Genomic DNA, 20,870 nt, shown 5'->3' on the forward strand with positions numbered 1-20,870 from the left:
CCACTACTACTACTTGAGTCACTCTACTGCTTTACACACCCTTTATTAACCTCCGTGAGTGGCTCTCACGTCACTAAAAGGCACCACTGAAAGCTACTGGCACAACAGAAAGCATTTTATATGTGCAGATGTATATCACATAATATTGTCCGCCCTCTGGGCCATTTTTCCCCGGCCCACCTCTGCAGGCCCGGAGTGTGTATTGAGGACATGGGCAACGACCTCCATCTTCCGCACTTTCGTGCCTGGAAACCGTCTGTGTCCTCACTCACGCTCACCAGAGTCACAAGAAGGGCCGGCAAAGCCGCACCTGGGGAGGCCCAGGGGCCACATCGGCAGAGTCCACAGTCTTTGGAGGCAACCCACGGCAGGGCACTGGTGACGGGGAATAGGCCACTCCTCACACTTCCCCCCTGTTCTTGATGCTGGTGCCTCTCCCTCCTGATAGTAGAAGGAGCAGGTACCAGATAACATGGGCTGGGCACCTGCTGTCCTCCCGTGGATGGGGAAGGGGGCCTCAGCTGCTTGGCGGCCCGAACTTCTCCCATGGTGCGGCGGGGAAAACACTGCAAACCAGTTCTTTTTCTTTTGTCCATGCGGGCCCAGTTGTAATTGGGCCCGCCTCGTTTATTCTGCCCCTCGCGGGTCCTATAGGGGCAGCCATGGTGTGGTGGGCGGCCGGTGGTGCCTGCGGGCATGCTGGGGAAGAGGCAGCTCACCTTGTCGCTGCTGCCTGCACCTCCTCGGGGGAAGACGCACCCCTCCTCCCGTTGCGGGCTGCCACGCCGAACATCCTCCTCGCAACGGGGAGGGGCAGCGCCCGTTCAAGGTGTCACAGGCCGGGGCAGCGCATCTCTTCTCCCGAGGCGGGGACCCCGCAGCGTCCGAGGCCAATGCCGCCTTTCTTTCTTCATGCACCCACGCCGCAGCACCACCCTCACAGCACGGCCGAGACGCCGCAGTTCACTTCTCCTCCACACGGGTGGGGGAGCGGCTCCTTGTTGCCATTGCGGGCCCAGTGGAGTTGGGCCCGCATCGTAGTTTTTCATTCGGCGAGGTTGGTCGCTCTTTGTTCCCGCAGCGTGCGGGCGGGGGAGGGGCAGTGGCTCCCCTCCTGCGGCCGACGCCGCGGATACTCTCTCCTCCGCCTGGGACAGTCCTCCCCCGGATGGGAGAGGGGGTAGCCACCGCCGCACATCCTCCTCCCCACGGGGGAAAACCCGCAGCTTCTCCTTCTCGCGGGCCCTGTTGGAGGCGGGCCCTCCACACCTCCGGCTCCCATGCGGGCACCAGGCGCCCCACATCTACAAACGCAGGCCCTGGGCCACCCGCAGAGCTATCTCCTCACCAGCGGCCGACGCCGCTCTGCGCACGCGGGCTCCAGCCCTCGTCGCCATTGTTGGGGGCTATTCCGGGTCACCAGGCAGCCCCATACTCATGTCGGGGGCACCCGACGGGATCCAACAGGGGCGGCGTTCACGCCGCGGACACAAAGTGTGGGGGTCACCCCACCCGATCCGGATCACCGGATCTCCGCACATGGCCGGGTGGCAACCGGCTTACCACAACCCCGGCTCTGGGGGCACCCAGGCCGGGGTCGCCTCGCCAACCCACCTCACATGGTTGGGGGACCCACAGGGACGGCGTTGCCCGGCAGGGGCACCGTCCGGACGGCGTTGCCCGGCAGGGGCACCGTCCTCAAGCTGGGGCCCGTCCTTGGGCCCAACACACGTGGCGAGGCACCATCCTGGCACCAGCACAACACACACACGCGGAGTCAGGTTCACTTGTGACTGACGAGCTGGAAGCGGCTCGATCACTTTATTAGCTTGGTCACGTGGTTCCCCACGTGACCACATCAACACACTTGGGCGATACCATGCCTCCCAACAGGGGAGACACGTAACACGAGGCCTCCGTCCTAGAAGCTGCAGTCCTGGGGTTATGCCCCGTTTCCTGCTCCTAGGCCTCCGTCCTAGGAGCTGCAGTCCTGGGGTCATGCCCCGTTTCCTGCTCCTGGGCCTCCGTCCTCGGAGCTGCAGTCCTGGGGTTATGCCCCGGGGTTATGCCCCGTTTCCTGCTCCTGGGCCTACGTCCTCGGAGCTGCAGTCCTGGGGTTATGCCCCGTTTCCTGCTCCTGGGCCTCCGTCCTAGGAGCTGCAGTCCTGGGGTTATGCCCCGTTTCCTGCTCCTAGGCCTCCGTCCTAGGAGCTGCAGTCCTGGGGTTATGCCCCGTTTCCTGCTCCTGGGCCTCCGTCCTAGGAGCTGCAGTCCTGTGGTTATGCCCCGTTTCCTGCTCCTAGGCCTCCGTCCTAGGAGCTGCAGTCCTGGGGTTATGCCCCGTTTCCTGCTCCTAGGTGTTGGGGGCTGCTCCGGGTCACCGGGCAGCCCCATACTCATGTCAGGGGCACCCAATGGGATCCAACAGGGGCGGCGTTCACGCCGCGGACACAAAGGGTGGGGGTCACCCCACCCGATCCCGATCACCGGATCTCCGCACATGGCCGGGTGGCAACCGGCTTACCACAACCCCGGCTCTGGGGGCACCCAGGCCGGGGTCGCCTCGCCAACCCACCTCACATGGTTGGGGGATCCACAGGGACGGCGTTGCCCGGCAGGGGCACCGTCCGGATGCCGTTGCCCGGCAGGGGCACCGTCCTCAAGCTGGGGCCCGTCCTTGGGCCCAACACACGTGGCGAGGCACCATCCTGGGACCAGCACAACACAGACACGCGGAGTCAGGTTCACTCGTGACTGACGAGCCGGAAGCGGCTCGTTCACTTTATTAGCTTGGTCACGTGGTTCCCCACGTGACCACATCAACACACTTGGGCGATACCATGCCTCCCAACAGGGGAGACACGTAACACTCCTCCTTTTTCATAACAATAAAACAAAACCCCAAAGTCCCCACATAACCACCACTACTACTACTTGAGTCACTCTACTGCTTTACACACCCTTTATTAACCTCGGTGAGTGGCTCTCACGTCACTAAAAGGCACCACTGAAAGCTACTGGCACAACAGAAAGCATTTTATATGTGCAGATGTATATCACATAATATTGTCCGCCCTCTGGGCCATTTTGCCCCGGCCCACCTCTGCAGGCCCGGAGTGTGTATTGAGGACATGGGCAACGACCTCCATCTTCCGCACTTTCGTGCCTGGAAACCGTCTGTGTCCTCACTCACGCTCACCAGAGTCACAAGAAGGGCCGGCAAAGCCGCACCTGGGGAGGCAACAGGGGCCGGCAAAGCCGCACCTGGGGAGGCCCAGGGGCCACATCGGCAGAGTCCACAGTCTTTGGAGGCAACCCACGGCAGGGCACTGGTGACGGGGAATAGGCCACTCCTCACACTTCCCCCCTGTTCTTGATGCTGGTGCCTCTCCCTCCTGATAGTAGAAGGAGCAGGTACCAGATAACATGGGCTGGGCACCTGCTGTCCTCCCGTGGATGGGGAAGGGGGCCTCAGCTGCTTGGCGGCCCGAACTTCTCCCATGGTGCGGCGGGGAAAACACTGCAAACCAGTTCTTTTTCTTTTGTCCATGCGGGCCCAGTTGTAATTGGGCCCGCCTCGTTTATTCTGCCCCTCGCGGGTCCTATAGGGGCAGCCATGGTGTGGTGGGCGGCCGGTGGTGCCTGCGGGCATGCTGGGGAAGAGGCAGCTCACCTTGTCGCTGCTGCCTGCACCTCCTCGGGGGAAGACGCACCCCTCCTCCCGTTGCGGGCTGCCACGCCGAACATCCTCCTCGCAACGGGGAGGGGCAGCGCCCGTTCAAGGTGTCACGGGCCGGGGCAGCGCATCTCTTCTCCCGAGGCGGGGACCCCGCAGCGTCCGAGGCCAATGCCGCCTTTCTTTCTTCATGCACCCACGCCGCAGCACCACCCTCACAGCACGGCCGAGACGCCGCAGTTCACTTCTCCTCCACACGGGTGGGGGAGCGGCTCCTTGTTGCCATTGCGGGCCCAGTGGAGTTGGGCCCGCATCGTAGTTTTTCATTCGGCGAGGTTGGTCGCTCTTTGTTCCCGCAGCGTGCGGGCGGGGGAGGGGCAGTGGCTCCCCTCCTGCGGCCGACGCCGCGGATACTCTCTCCTCCGCCTGGGACAGTCCTCCCCCGGATGGGAGAGGGGGTAGCCCCCGCGGCCACCGCCGCACATCCTCCTCCCCACGGGGGAAAACCCGCAGCTTCTCCTTCTCGCGGGCCCTGTTGGAGGCGGGCCCTCCACACCTCCGGCTCCCATGCGGGCACCAGGCGCCCCACATCTACAAACGCAGGCCCTGGGCCACCCGCAGAGCTATCTCCTCACCAGCGGCCGACGCCGCTCTGCGCACACGGGCTCCAGCCCTCGTCGCCATTGTTGGGGGCTATTCCGGGTCACCAGGCAGCCCCATACTCATGTCGGGGGCACCCGACGGGATCCAACAGGGGCGGCGTTCACGCCGCGGACACAAAGTGTGGGGGTCACCCCACCCGATCCGGATCACCGGATCTCCGCTCATGGCCAGGTGGCAACCGGCTTACCACAACCCCGGCTCTGGGGGCACCCAGGCCGGGGTCGCCTCGCCAACCCACCTCACATGGTTGGGGGACCCACAGGGACGGCGTTGCCCGGCAGGGGCACCGTCCGGACGGCGTTGCCCGGCAGGGGCACCGTCCTCAAGCTGGGGCCCGTCCTTGGGCCCAACACACGTGGCGAGGCACCATCCTGGCACCAGCACAACACACACACGCGGAGTCAGGTTCACTTGTGACTGACGAGCCGGAAGCGGCTCGATCACTTTATTAGCTTGGTCACGTGGTTCCCCACGTGACCACATCAACACACTTGGGCGATACCATGCCTCCCAACAGGGGAGACACGTAACACTAGGCCTCCGTCCTAGAAGCTGCAGTCCTGGGGTTATGCCCCGTTTCCTGCTCCTAGGCCTCCGTCCTAGGAGCTGCAGTCCTGGGGTCATGCCCCGTTTCCTGCTCCTAGGCCTCCGTCCTAGGAGCTGCAGTCCTGGGGTTATGCCCCGTTTCCTGCTCCTAGGCCTCCGTCCTAGGAGCTGCAGTCCTGGGGGTATGCCCCGTTTCCTGCTCCTATTTATTTTTTCCACATTCTTTCTGCCAGAGACAAAAACTGCACTTCTCTTTTGTTGTTTTAAAATAATAAAGTGATGAGTAACGCATGGCGCGTGTGTGCTTGGTGTAATATTCTCTTTGCAGGACAATAAACCTCAGTGTTGCAGATGGGTTCAGCGCCACGATGCACTTGGGCTGATGTGCGCTTTAAGAATGCAAATAAATAAATAAATAAATATGATATGGCATTTATAACGCGCCTATTCACAAGTGTTTTAGGGGCGGGACTAACCCTTGAAATGTTGCGACAGGGGTTAACTGCAGAAACTGTGGAGGAGGGACAACCTTGCTGTGTGCGAGCATCTACCTAATTTACACATTCTAACGAGAACATTGTAGTACAGCTTCAATGTTACTGCAGTTAACTCCCCCTTCACTTCTCGAACCACGCTCTTAAGGACTGCTGCGAGAATGAGCGGCCTCCTCCACCCACCCACCCTTCCAATCACTCCCCTGATATGCAAGTACTAACACCCCACCCCATCACAATTTCAATTGCCTAAAAAATGTATGCATACAAATCAGTGGCACAGCCAGAGGAGGAGAAGAGAGGGCAAGGGGGTCACCGCCCCGGCACTGCACTGGTGCCCGGGGCGCCCCCTCTCCTCCCGCTAGCACCTTATTACCTGCCCCCTGTGATGTCTACATTCACTCATGTCACGTGGGGAGAGACATGGGGCAGCAGGAAGAGGAGGGGCAAAGGACCGTTATCTAGGCAGTTCGTTTGTATATGGAAAAATAAAGACATGTTGTACCCCACCTCCAGTCTCCGCTCCTATGTGGGTGAATGAGAGAGCATAGCAGACTCCAGAGAGTAAGGCGGTCCACAGAGAATATTACACTAGCGACGAGGCGTGTTACCTGAACTTAGCACGCGGAACCTAATTAGCACAACCATGCTCAAGGCAGCGTGAGGAGACGCCATGTAGGCCGCACGGTTGTCCACAGCTACGGTCGCTACTTGAGCAGTAGAAAGTTATCCCTACGGCATGTGGGTAAATTGAGCGGGTGTCAGCTCGAAGGCTCCCCGTCATTTAGGCCACGAGAAGGAACCTCCGGGGGGTCTGAGAGCTGTCTCCCACCAGCAGCTACACGCTGCAACAGCGGGTGGGAGCACAGAGGCTCCCCGCTGCAACGCGACATCAAAGCGGTAAGAGAGTGCATCTCCCGCCCACAAAAGACATCCACCAGCAGCGGGTGGAGCATGAAGACTCCCCGGTGCACCCGACACTCTGGGCGGCCGCAAGAAAATCCTCCCGCTAATGGCAACTTGTGGCCCGCCAACCCCAGCGCGAACGCTAATGAGGGGCTGAAACACACGCACACACTCAGAAAGTCAGCGCGTGTTGTGGGCCCCGCTACAAGAGCAAAAAGCACGCTGCGGGCGGTGGAGACACAGTTCTCCTGCTCTGCTCCACAACCCAACACTGACGGGTACGAAAGAGCGCAAACGCTCCCTGTGCCAGGCCAACCAGCATCCGGGCGGTCAGAGAGGATTCTCCCGCTCAAAGTCACACCCATGAGTCTCCCGTCTAAATAGGGAGAGTTGGCATGCATGCTCCTGGCAAGAATGTCTGACAGCCTGCTGACCTAACTACCCACCAACTTTGACCTCAGGGACACCAGCACTCTGGGACCACAGTGGAAGCGATGGTTGAGAGACTTCGAGGTATGCCTAAAAGCTGTTGGCCCAATCGATGATGACAAGAAACACAGTCTACTGACTCATGCAGTAGGAACAAATGTAAGAGACATTGTGGACAAACTCCCTGAAGGTGACACAGACACGTATTTAAACCTGAAGACAACCCTCACCGACTACTTCACACCCCACACAAACGTGGACTACGAGAGGCATGTTTTTCACACCACCAAGCAAACCAAAGGCAAAAGCATGGATGCTTTCGTAATGAGGTTAAGACTAAAGATGAAACATTGCGACTTCAATAAATACTCCAACGAAGAAGCACTACGTTCACAAATCATAGTCAGATGCGAGAGTGCCGATTTCAGGAAAAGACTACTACAAAAGCCACGAAACCTGGAAGAGATCCTGCGCCTGGCCCGCTCAGACGGAGCACTGGCGTCACAAGTTGAAGGACTTGAAGACATCAAAATCACTCATGGGAAACAGGAAAATCTGAACAAGCTTGAAGAGACCTCGAAAGGCAACAGCGACCCCTTTTGCTACAGATGTGGTCACGAGTATCCACATGAAGGACAGTGCCCTGCCATAGGCCAACAGTGCTCCTCGTGTGGGGGAGAAAACCACTACAAGGCAGTCTGTCTCATATTCCGCAGTAAGATGCATGGCGCTGGGAGAAGTGGACAACCAACACTGGACAGAGATCAAAGACAACAAAGTCCTCCCTGCATGGCAAGCCATCCACAGGATTCTGTCCGTCGCAGATACCGAGAGGACCAGCCCGAAAGATGGAAGGAAAGAACCTTGTGCGAATGGAGAGATAGCAAAAACCCAGCATCCAGGCACAGGAGGAGACCCTGAACATATGTTAGATATCTAGTAGAACATCACAGTCTGATAGTGCATCAAGTGTATCCTCAGAAGACAACACCGGAAGAAGTGAAGGGTCCAGGGAAGAACAACGAAAGAAGGGTTACTTGTACGCACTAGGCAACCCAATGGCGAAAGAGCACAGCCCGATCTTAGTCATCCAGGTCAACAAGACTGCAGCTGACTTTTTGGTGGACACGGGAGCCACTGTTCACGTAATCAGCGAGGAGGTATACAACAGCATACCACATGCCCCATGGCTGCAGCCTGCAAGAGCACTCATATTCCAGTACAGGGCAAAAATGCCCCTAGCTTGCAACGGTTTCTTCACAGCATCATTCAGCTACAAAGATCACTCCAAGGACAAACCAATGCATGTCCTAGAAGCTGCCACTGCTAGCGTATGCATCTTAAGCTACCAGGCGGCTATTGAAATGGGCCTTATTCACGTCCTTTATAGGCTCAGGATACACAAATATCTGGATCCCTCCGTCAATATTGAACAAGTATTTCCAGCACTGTTTAAAGGACTAGGAAAACTGAGAGGACGTCAAACAGAACTACACATTGGGGATCATTACAAGGTTGGAGGTAGCCATGCCGCTATTAGCGGCATGGCCACCCCCTTACTGGGTACCGGACCGGGTCCGGGTTCCTTAAATGTGGAATGACCGGGCCATTCCAACCTTGGAGGACCCGGTAATTCCTCATTTAAGGAACCCGGACCCGGTACCTCCCCATTCCCATTCGAGCCCCCATAGGGCTCAATGAGAATGGGGAGGGTGCTAACAACGGGCCTGTTAATAACGGGCCCGTTGTTAGCACCCTGGCCTGCTCGTGGGACCCGCTAAGGGTAAACCCAGGCGCCCTTACCGGGTCCCGCAAGCAGACCTCGTAATGTGGCAGTAGGGGTTTAATGGGGCCAGCTGCTCTACCGGCCCCGCTAAACCCCTACCGCCAACCTTGTAATGACCCCCATTGACTCCAACATCACTCCTGTAGCTCAACATTACAGAGGGATCCCCATTAATATACAAAAACAGGTGGAGAACAAATGAATCAAATTATTGGAAGCCGACATCATTGAACCAGCGGATGGCCCTACACCGTGGGTGTCCCCCATAGTACCCGTACCCAAAAGAGACTCATCCGACATCCGCATGTGCATGGACACGCGACGGCTGAATGAGGCCATCATGACAGAACGTCACCAAGCCCCACGCATCACTGACATGGTGCACCTCTTAAACGGAGCTACAATCTTCTCAAAACCGGACCTCAATGAAGGGTACCATCAATTAGAGCTCAGCCAACGGTCCAGATACATCACAACGTTTGCAACCCACATAGGCTTATATCGATACAAACGGCTTAGTTTCAGAGTCTCATCGGCGGCAGAACATTTTCAATCAGACATCCACATTGTGATCAATCACGTGCCAAATTGTCTCAACTACAGTGACAACCTTTTGGTATTTGGCCAAACACAAGAACAACATGACGACACACTAATGCAAGTATGCATGTCCCTTGAGGAAGCGCAACTCACCCTGAACAAAAACAAGCGCGAATTCCGAAAGAGAACACTTCAGTTTTTCATCCACATCTTCTCTGCACAGGGAGTGACACCTGACCCTGAAAAAGCCAGTGCGCTTACCGAAACAGAACCGCCCAGCTCTACATCCAATCTCAGGTCTTTTCTAGGACTAGCAAGCTATTGTACGCAATATATTAAAGACTTCACATCTGTCAGTGAACCCCTCGGGGCTCTCACCAAGATCAACTCAGAGGTCAGGTGACCAGAGAAGTGCCAAGAAGCGTTCCAAATCATAAAAAATTGCATAGCCGATGCCAAAAACATGGCACAATTCGACCCCAGGAAACATACAGAACTAATTGTGGATGCAAGTCCAGTAGGCGTCGGTCCCGTCCTGACCCAACTAGACGAGAAAGACGGACATTCCAAACATATCGTATCATACGCAAGCAGGAGTTTATCAAAGACAGAGCAAGCATACTCGCAAGCGGAGAATGAAGGCCTTGCAGTGGTGTGGGCTTGCAAGCATTTTCATTTGTTCCTATCCCGGTGAAACCTTTTACAGTCATCACAGGCCACCAGGCATTACTGTTCATCTACTGCAACCCACAGGCCAAAATGCCACCAAGAATAGCAAGATGGGCTCTACGACTGCAAGAATATCAATTCAACATAGTTCACAGGCCTGGAAAGGAGCAAAATCCCACAGACTTGTTATCCAGGCATCCGAACAAGGAGAGTGCGGCTAACCCGTCCATAGCGGACCAATACATCCGATACATATTTCAAGGAAGCACACCACAGGGCCTCGACGCAGACCAAATAGCTTGTGAATCAAAGGCAGATTAAGGACTGCAGATCATCTTGAGGTGCCTGGAAACAGGTCACTGGAAGCAAGCAAGGCACCTAAAAGAAGAAGTGGGGGAGGACACAAAACAGGACATCGCATGCCTGCTGGCCGTAAAAGAAGAACTTGCCAAATCAGACGAATGACTACTACTAAAGGGCAACAAGCTTGTAATCCCTCGCAGCCTAAGACAGAAGGTTCTTGAGCTAGCACACGAGGAACACTGAGGTATAGTCTCCACAAAAAGGATGATGAGACAGAAACTGTGGTTCCCTCACCTCGACACTCAAGTGGAGGAACTGCTCAAAAACTGCCCCACTTGTGCAATCATAAGCCCGCACACCAGACCGGAGCCCCTGTGCATGACTGCGCTACCTGAAGGAGCGTGGGAGGAAATCGCGGTAGACTATTTTGGGCCACTTGAAGGAGGCGAACACATCCTAGTAGTGGTTGACGAATACTCGTGATTCCCTGACATGCAGATCGTGCCATCCACCTCGGCATACCACGCCATTCCAGTTCTGGACAGAATGTTTGCCACCTATGACATTCCCAAAATCGTAAAAACAGACAACGGGCCCCCATTCACAGGGCAGGACTTCAAAACATTCTCATAGTACATGGAGTTTCATCATTGTAAAATAACACCTTTATGGCCCCAGGCTTAGTTTCAGAGTCTCATCGGCGGCAGAACATTTTCAATCAGACATCCACATTGTGATCAATCACGTGCCAAATTGTCTCAACTACAGTGACAACCTTTTGGTATTTGGCCAAACACAAGAACAACATGACGACACACTAATGCAAGTATGCATGTCCCTTGAGGAAGCGCAACTCACCCTGAACAAAAACAAGCGCGAATTCCGAAAGAGAACACTTCAGTTTTTCGTCCACATCTTCTCTGCACAGGGAGTGACACCTGACCCTGAAAAAGCCAGTGCACTTACCGAAACAGAACCGCCCAGCTCTACATCCAATCTCAGGTCTTTTCTAGGACTAGCAAGCTATTGTACGCAATATATTAAAGACTTCACATCTGTCAGTGAACCCCTCGGGGCTCTCACCAAGATCAACTCAGAGGTCAGGTGACCAGAGAAGTGCCAAGAAGCGTTCCAAATCATAAAAAATTGCATAGCCGATGCCAAAAACATGGCACAATTCGACCCCAGGAAACATACAGAACTAATTGTGGATGCAAGTCCAGTAGGCGTCGGTCCCGTCCTGACCCAACTAGACGAGAAAGACGGACATTCCAAACATATCGTATCATACGCAAGCAGGAGTTTATCAAAGACAGAGCAAGCATACTCACAAGCGGAGAATGAAGGCCTTGCAGTGGTGTGGGCTTGCAAGCATTTTCATTTGTTCCTATCCCGGTGAAACCTTTTACAGTCATCACAGGCCACCAGGCATTACTGTTCATCTACTGCAACCCACAGGCCAAAATGCCACCAAGAATAGCAAGATGGGCTCTACGTCTGCAAGAATATCAATTCAACATAGTTCACAGGCCTGGAAAGGAGCAAAATCCCACAGACTTGTTATCCAGGCATCCGAACAAGGAGAGTGCGGCTAACCCGTCCATAGCGGACCAATACATCCGATACATATTTCAAGGAAGCACACCACAGGGCCTCGACGCAGACCAAATAGCTTGTGAATCAAAGGCAGATTAAGGACTGCAGATCATCTTGAGGTGCCTGGAAACAGGTCACTGGAAGCAAGCAAGGCACCTAAAAGAAGAAGTGGGGGAGGACACAAAACAGGACATCGCATGCCTGCTGGCCGTAAAAGAAGAACTTGCCAAATCAGACGAATGACTACTACTAAAGGGCAACAAGCTTGTAATCCCTCGCAGCCTAAGACAGAAGGTTCTTGAGCTAGCACACGAGGAACACTGAGGTATAGTCTCCACAAAAAGGATGATGAGACAGAAACTGTGGTTCCCTCACCTCGACACTCAAGTGGAGGAACTGCTCAAAAACTGCCCCACTTGTGCAATCATAAGCCCGCACACCAGACCGGAGCCCCTGTGCATGACTGCGCTACCTGAAGGAGCGTGGGAGGAAATCGCGGTAGACTACTTTGGGCCACTTGAAGGAGGCGAACACATCCTAGTAGTGGTTGACGAATACTCGTGATTCCCTGACATGCAGATCGTGCCATCCACCTCGGCATACCACGCCATTCCAGTTCTGGACAGAATGTTTGCCACCTATGACATTCCCAAAGTCGTAAAAACAGACAACGGGCCCCCATTCACAGGGCAGGACTTCAAAACGTTCTCATAGTACATGGAGTTTCATCATTGTAAAATAACACCTTTATGGCCCCAGGCAAATGGCACCATAGAACGATTCATGTGCAATATCAAACGCACCACTCAAATTGCTCGACTCACCGGGGAGCCTGTGGAAAAGTTATTGTGTCAACTGATGAGAGACTACAGGAACACCCCACACAGTACCACAGGAAAAACACCATCAGAAGTGATGTTTGGGAGAAGCATGCAAACCCGACTTCCCCACATCATGCCACAAGAGGACACATACAAGGGCAACCAAGAGATGCGAGAGCACGACGCTCAGAAAAAAGCGGACATGAAGAGAACAGCGACGGAAAGAGGCGAGCCAAAGAAAACGATCTGGAGCTGGGAGACGTGGTCATTGTGAAACAACACCAAGGCCGCAAGAGCAAGGCCACTTTCAATGAAGAACCCCTCACCGTTGTCAAAGTGAAAGGATCTCTCATCGCTGCTGAGGGTGACAGGAAGACAACAACACAAAACTCGTCACACCTCAGAAATAAGCCCGGGGTAGTGCCAGTTGCAACTCCTAGCTCGCCAGGCCTTTCCAGCGAATGGGATGCACCCTATGAAGGAGACAAAGAAGATTCCGGCACTGAAATGCCACTTAGGGAGTCACCAAGACATTCAGAACAGACAGACCAACGGCCCCAAAGAACTCAGAAAAAGCCTCACTGGCTCATTCAAGAAATTAAGTGAAGTAGGACTTCATGTTAAGTATTAGAGGGTGTGATGCCTTCACTCACTCATGTCACATGGGGAGGGACATGGGGCAGCAGGAAGAGGAGGGGCAAAGGACCGTTATCTAGGCAGTTCCTGTTTGTATATGGAAGAATAAAGACGTGTTGTACCCCGCCTCCAGTCTCTGCTCCGATGTGTGTGAATGAGGGAGCGCAGCAGGCTCCAGAGGGTAAGGTGGTCCACAGAGAATATTACACCCCTCAGCACCAAAAGCTGCCTCCGCCACTGATACAAATACAGGTGCTAACAATGGTCCTCATTACGACTTTGGAGGTAGCCATGCCCTCAATAAGGGCATGGCTACCTCCAAACTCGGGTCTGGGTCCGGATCCCGCAAAAGGGGACTTACCAGGCCATTCCGAACTTGGAGGGCCCAGTAATTCTCTTTCGCGGGACCCGGACCCAGTACGTCCCCATTCCCATTTGAGCCTCCATAGGGCTCAATGGAAATGGGGAGGATGGCAACAACGGCCCCGTTAATAACGGGGCCGGTGCTGACATCCGGTACTGCTCGCGGGTGCCGCTCTGCTTACCTGGTCTGACCAGGTGTTCCAGAGCGGAACCCGCGAGCATACTCGGAATGTTGCGACGAGGTAACAACGGCGCCGGTAGCACTACCGGCGCCGTTGTTGCCTTTCCGCAACATCGTAATGAGGCCCAATGTAATGCTTTACATTAGTAATGGCTCGGCAATGGCTCGGCTACAGCCACAGGCACCGTTTATATTGTCTGTGTCCTGTCTTGGTCTACCACGGCTCTGTAGGTCAGCCAGGTCAAGTTAACATAACCCAACATTTCTGGCCGGGTTGGGGCGAGGGAGGCTGAGGTGTGGTGAAGGTTGAACTGAAGCCCAATGGTTGTTGATAGCAGATGTGTGATAGCCCAGGGCTTTAAATGGCCTGGGGCAAGCCAGGGGTAGCACCAGCAGTCTCCCAATACTTCAAACAAGTTAGGGTCCTGCCAGGGCTCCCTCCACTCCCACCACCACAACAGCAATGAAATCCACTTTTTATTTTTTTTACATTTTTATATTTCCCACTGCACTGCTGGGATTAGAACTCAAGCCCTGCTTGTGACAAACCAGTGTCACATTGCACTGTGCTACTTGGTAGGTGCTGATAAAGGCTTTATGGTGCATTCTGACACAGCCCTTACCAACCTCCACCACCAACACTCTGGACATGCTTGCCCCCATCATGAGGATTCGCATGAAGCCTGCCTCCAAGTGCAACACCTGGTATGACACCGACCTGGCCGCTCTGAAACGCAAGTGCAGAGTGGCTGAGTGGAAGTAGCAGGTTTCGAGGACATCCTCTGACAAACTGGCCTGCCACCTGCTCCAAAGGCAATACAGACTCTCCATCTGCTCGAAGAAGAGGGCCTATATCCAAGCCTGCATCTATGCGGCCACTAACAACGCGGCTGAACTTTTCAAACTCTGCAAAGAACTCCCCAACCCAACTGCAGTCGCCACTTCTCCTCTGCCCTCCCTGGCACTCTGCACTTCCCTGCCCTCTAACTTCATGTCTAAAACTCAGGACATCTTGTCTTCACTCTCCTCTACTCACCCTTCTCCCTCACTCGCTCACTCTCAGGCCTCGCTTGGCCCCCCTCTCCTTTCCCCTCCTCATCTCCTCTTTTTCTCCCCTAACACCTGATAAGGTTTCTAGACAAGTCCACTCTATGAAAGTCTCATCCAAACAGGTAACCCCCTGCTCCTCCAGAACTATTAAGGACAACGTTGCCTCCCCTGCTCCAGCCTTGGCTGATTTCTGCAATCACTCCTTTGCCACTGGGTCCTTCCCCTCAAGCACTCCGCCCTTGTGCATCCTCTCCTCAAAAAGCCTTCTGCTGACCCTGCCTGTCTGGCAAACTACCACCCTATCTCCATTACCCCCTTCCTGGGCAAACTCTTGGAGAAGCTGGCCATCTCCCAGCTGATCCACCACACTGAATCTGTTGGTTGTCTCCACGACCACCAGTTTGGCTTCAGAGCTGCCAGAGGCACAGAAACTGCTCTCCTGAACACCGGTGAAGACCTGCTCTCTAATCCCGATTCCAACTCTCCTTCTGTTCCCATCCTTCTTGACCATTCCTCTGCCTTTGATTTGGTCAATCATGCCACCCTAACAAATCGGCTCTGTGATACCCTTGGCATCATGGAGCTGGCTCTGGACTAGTTGACCTCTTCCTCTCTGACCGACCTTCCCAGGTTCAACTGGGCCCTTTCCTCTCCACCATCTCACTCTCCACCTGCAGAGTCCCTCAGGGGTCTATTCTCTCACCTTGGCTCTTCAACATCTACCTTGCCCCTCTAGCCCATTTGATCTCTGCCTTCTCTCCTCACTTCCAGTGTTAGGCGGATGACACTCCATTCTCCTTCTAGCTCCTCTGCCTCCTCCTCTTCCTCTCTTATTCCTGACTGCCTGTCTGCCATTCAGACATGGTGCATGGCTAATGAGCAAAACACAGAAAACGGGGAATGACAGGTTGAGGTGCGCTCAGTTTCTCCAAAATATATAGGCAGTCCCATGCAACAGACCTGCACAGGAGGTCCCCCTGGGTTCCTCCAACAGTTAATAGCGTAAAAGTAGGGGTTGTGCAGCTACACTGCGCAGAGGACTCGGTTTTCAAATGGACAGTTCCTTAGTAATAGAATGAGAGCTCAAGTGTCCTTGAATAAGCGGAAAATCCAATAATGTGAATGGTGATTTATTGCGGTCACAGCTGACACGTGTTTCGACCATAAGGTCGTCCTCAAGGCTGTTGTGAGTAATCATAAATGTTCAATTATGAAATAACAGGTTCATAAATAAAATCCATAAATTATAATCATAAAAGTGACTAATTGAAATCAAAGAAAAAATGTGAAGAACACAAAGAATCACATAATCGGGTTACACACACCCAAATAGGCGGTTAGTTGTTGACATTGAATCAACATTTGCGTAAATCCGTTCATTTTTGAAACAATTAGTAATGTAAAGAAAATTAACAGTAGGGGTGTACATACCCAGTTTCAAATCAGTTTCTGAAATAACCAACCTGGGGCAGGAGCCAATGCGGGGAAACAAAGGAGGTGAAATAAGCATAATGTCATTGTATTCAATGGTTGTATACAGTGGTTTCGGCAGAATCTCTAGTGATACCAATCACTAACGATCTCTGCGTTAATGTCAGTAAGACAGAGATCCTTCTCATTGGGATCCCAGCTCCCTCTTTCCCTCCCACACTCTGGCCGCCCTTCATGGGCCCCTTCCCCACCTGTGAAGTAAAAAACCTTGGTGTCATCTTCGACTTCTTTCTCTCCTCACATCAAAGACCTTGTCAAGAAGGCCCACATTCAGCTGCGCCTCCTCAGAGGCATTCTCCCTTTCCTCACCTCCCCCAGAAACTCAATGGCCCTCATTAGTGGTCCGGCGGTAACCGTGCCGATAAAATCAACAGGTAGTCGCCGGACCCATAGTGAATTACCGCCACCTGATTTGCCAGAAACACCGGGGCATTACAGCCCTGGCGGTTCGGTAATTCAGGCAGCGGTAATTGTTTGTCACCGCAATGGGAATGGGAACAATGGAAACACCGGCACCATGTAATAATGGTGCTGGTGTTTCTGTGAAAGTCTGCAGCCGGGTGCCATTCCGCCCGCCATGGCAGACCTGGCGGGCGGGACTGCACACAGCCGCAGACTTGTACTTTGCTGGGGCCGGAAACAACGGTAAGCTTACCGCCACTTTTTTTTTCGGGACCGGCAAAGTTTTAATGAGGGCCACTGTCTCCAGTCCTCTCCAGGCTGCACTACTGCAAGAGACCCTTACTTAATCTGCCTAACTCCTCCCTGTGCCCCCTACAACTAATCCAGAATAGGACTGCAATACTTATCCTTGGCCTCAAGCACAGGGACTGCATCTCTCCAATCCTAAAATCTGTCCACTGGCTCCTGGTTGTTGCGAGGATCAAGTTCAAGACCCTCTGCATCATCCACAAGGCTTTCTGGGGCCAGAACCCCTCTACATCCAACTCTCTCTCCCTACATACCTCCCTGCTAGAACCCTTTGGCATAGCTCTCAATGTTTGTCACCCCACGGCGGGTGAAAACACCCAATTTTGCTTTTGGCGGGTGAAAGCCCATTCATGTAAATGGAAGGCTGTGGAGCTTGGCGGGTGAGAGAGATGCTTTCCGGGCAGGTGGCACCCGTCAATAGCATGTGGGTTGAGAGGCATGCCTTTGATATTCTAGCTCTAACTCTCAGCAGAACAGATGCTTTTCCAAGCAGTGAGTGGGTGGTAGATCTCTCTCCTCTGCAGGTGCCTCCCTCTGGAATGGTCTCCCTGCCCCTTTCAGGATTGAGCCAGATCTCCTTAAGTTCCGGAAGCTTAACCTTCCTTTTCTCTTCTTCCTTCACTCTACTCTGCTAATGTCCATGTCTGTTTCTTGACTGGCACCAGGCCCCCCTGATCCCGTCTACCCATCCACTTGGTCTCCCCTGACCCCCACGTCCCTGAAACCTGCACTTGCCCTTCTGGGCCCCTGACTCCCCCCGCACTAGCCGGGCTGGGCCTGCACCAGTGTAGCCCTTCCAGCCCCGCACTTGACTCATGGACCTTCCTTCCAGTCCACTCTCTGATTTCTCCTGGCTCTGTCAACTTGGCCTCCCCTGGCACTCGCTTCTCATGGGCCCTGCCACCCTAACTGGCACTTTGCCTACTCTCCTCATCCCATACTTCTCCTTACTGCACTGGCACGATCTGAATGTCTCAAGGGCTAGTAGGATCATTTTTGTTTTGTCCTCCCTGTTTCCCCCACCCCCTTGTCTTTTTGCGCCTCGAAACACATTGTGTATAGGGTCATTATAAATACCCAATAAATACGATAAATAAGCAGTCTATTGAATGAAACAAAATAAAATCCAGCACTTACTGAATAGCACAGAGTGATGTGACACTGGCTGGCCATCGGCAGAGCTCAGGTTTGATTCCCCAGCACGAGAAACAAATATATTTTCTTGCTGTTGGTGTGTGGCTGGTGGGTGATTACATTTACTATTCATTTAAATGTCATTGGGCCTCATTACGAGTCACCCGGTATGGAAATAACGGTGGCGGTAAATCCGCCGCCACCGTTGTTTCCATACCGGGTGATCTCGAGTCCTGAATGCGGAGGTGTCATTCCCGCCAGGTCTGACCTGGCGGGTTTAACACCACCCGCCTGCAGGTGGACGTGGAAACACTGGCACCATCACGAGATGGTGCTGGTGTTTCCACTTCCCCATTCCCATTGAGTCCTATGGGACTATGGGACTCGATGGGAATGGGGATTTACCAAATTACGCCTATGGAATTCCCGGGTCACCGGGGTCGTAATGCCCCGGTAATTCCAGGAATTACGGAGGCGGAATGGTAATACGAGTCCGGCGGTAACCTGCCGGAATTTCAGGCACGGTTACTGCTGGACTCGTAATGAGGCCCATTGTCCCCCACAGCATGCACGTTTACGCAGTCTCACCTTCGGGGGCTGTATGAAGCTGCATACTGTGGGGACCATGCACATTAATGGTGGTCCTTTCAATGCATATTCTTTCAGCTAGTTCCACTACCTTTTCTTGACACTTCGACCACTGGGGATATCCTGTGAGTGACTGGAGAACAGCAACACGAAGGAGATAGAGAAACATATGTGTTTGTGCCCAAATCTATCTTCATACTGCGTAATTACAAATTGCCTTGTCCCAAAATAGCATAAGACTTATGCTATTTTACTAGTTGTTAATGTGTGCAGACTGGTGCTGGTGAGTGTTAGACGCACACTGGGTATGGGGCGCATGTATGTAATACATGAAGTTCTATAATGACATCATGCAATAAATCAGATCACTTCAATAAGAGGCGGAGACTTCAGCGGTGCGTCTGATTCTTTATTCAATAAAAGCGCAAACTGGCAACTTGGCGGTAGCCCCGCCCCTTGAACCACGTGGGTCGCAGCCCACAACTGAAACAATAGAAAGGAGACTCAGCCCCTAGCATTTAGAAATGGCAATGGAATTGGGGTGTTACATCTCCCCCTCACTTAGCATGCAGCTAGGTTAGTTCATCTCTTCAACCCATCTTGATGGCCTGAGTATTGTCCTCCTTGATGGACTGCGTGCCTGTGGAAGAGCACTCATGTGTGCGTTATCGCTGTCACTGTCGTCTGCATCTCTGTCCTCTTCTTGGTATTCCGAGTGTATTATGTCCGATGAGTCTTCTCTGGTGGTCAATGTGGTGCTTGCTTGCTTGCTGTCACCCCGAAAGTCCGGAAGAAAGATGGGTTTTGTGTAATGGTGCCTTTAGGGCTTGCAGCCGTTATCATTGATCTGTGTATGTGAGTTACGGTCATTGGTTCTGGTTTGAACGCTGGGATGTCTTTGGCACTTTGACTCTGTCGCACCAGGACTTGGTCTCCTATCTGAATGGAGCTTGGTCGTGCTTGTCTTCTGAGGTCTGCATATTCTTTCATCTTTGTTTTGCTGTCTTTGTCTTTTGCTCTTGCAGTGTCGATGTAGGTGGTGGGCAGAACAGCATGGGGGCTGTGTGGCAGCGTCGTCCTTATTACTCGTCCGAACATCAGGGCAGACAGGCATTCTCCTATTTAGCTATGGGGTGTGTTCCTATATTCACGTAGCAGTGTGCAAATGGCCTGAATGACTGAACCGTTGGTGATGGAACACACCTGGGGGGTGCGTTTTAAATTACTCATGAATCTCTCTGCCATTCCATTTGCTTGTGGTCACAGTAGCGTGATCTTGCGATGCTGGAAACCCAAGTGTTCTGCAAACATGGGGAAGTCATGTCCACTGAACGGTGGTCCGATGTCTGACTTTACGACCGAAGGGATGCCATAGTCTGCAAAAGTCTTGTCCAGAGCCGGTATGGCTGCCTGGGCACTGGTGGAGTAGATGAGGTGCACTTCAAAGAAACGCGACATCTCGTCGACAATTACCAGCACATATTTACCATTCGCCAATGGTCCAAACATGTCAATGGCTGCTTCGTCCCATACTTGCAGGGGCATTAGAGAGGTTCTGAGGGGCTCTGGGAATGTGCATGGGGCCACTGCTTGACATGCGTGGCACTTTCCTAGGAGTTGTTCTACTCTTTGTCCATTAAGGGAAACCACACTTTGGTTCTGAGTTGCCGCTTGGTCGACACTATGCCCCTATATCCGGCGTGCGCAATGGCTAGCACTTCCTGAAGACGAAACGGTATGAAGATTCTGTTCACTTTTTGTAAGAGGCCTTCCGACGATGTTGACAGTGTATGTCTGATGAGTTTGAAGGTGCGGAAGTGTTGCTCTTCACTTGGTGATAAAGTTTGACCATCTTTCCGTCTGTTGTTGCCACTGGTTAGACCTCAGGCACTCTTGTATTATTTGAAGTAGGTGGTCCTTTTGTATAGCTACTAGTAGTTGAGCTGTTGTGATGGATTTGGGGAGCGCGCCGCTTACCAAGTAGTTTAAGTATTGAATGGGCTTGGCTGACTACCGCTCATCTTGCAAGTGGGTGTCTGGATAGAAAGTCCGCCGGGGTATTGTCCTTTCCCGGATGGTGAATGATTTTGAATGAGTACTCTTGTAGCCTTAGGCCCCACCTGGCAATGCGTGGCGGCATCCTGGCCATTGGTTTGCCGTAGATGGTGGTGAGGGCCTGGTGGTCAGTGATTACGGTGAATGGGCGTCCCAAGTGAAACAGGTGGTAGTGTTCCCATGCCCATACGACTGCCAGGCTTTCCTTTTCAGGTTTCAGAATATGCGCTCT

The sequence above is a fragment of the Ambystoma mexicanum genome, chromosome 1p (assembly GCF_040938575.1).
Source record: "Ambystoma mexicanum isolate Mex_15411 chromosome 1p, UKY_AmexF1_1, whole genome shotgun sequence".
NCBI lineage: Eukaryota > Metazoa > Chordata > Amphibia > Caudata > Ambystomatidae > Ambystoma > Ambystoma mexicanum.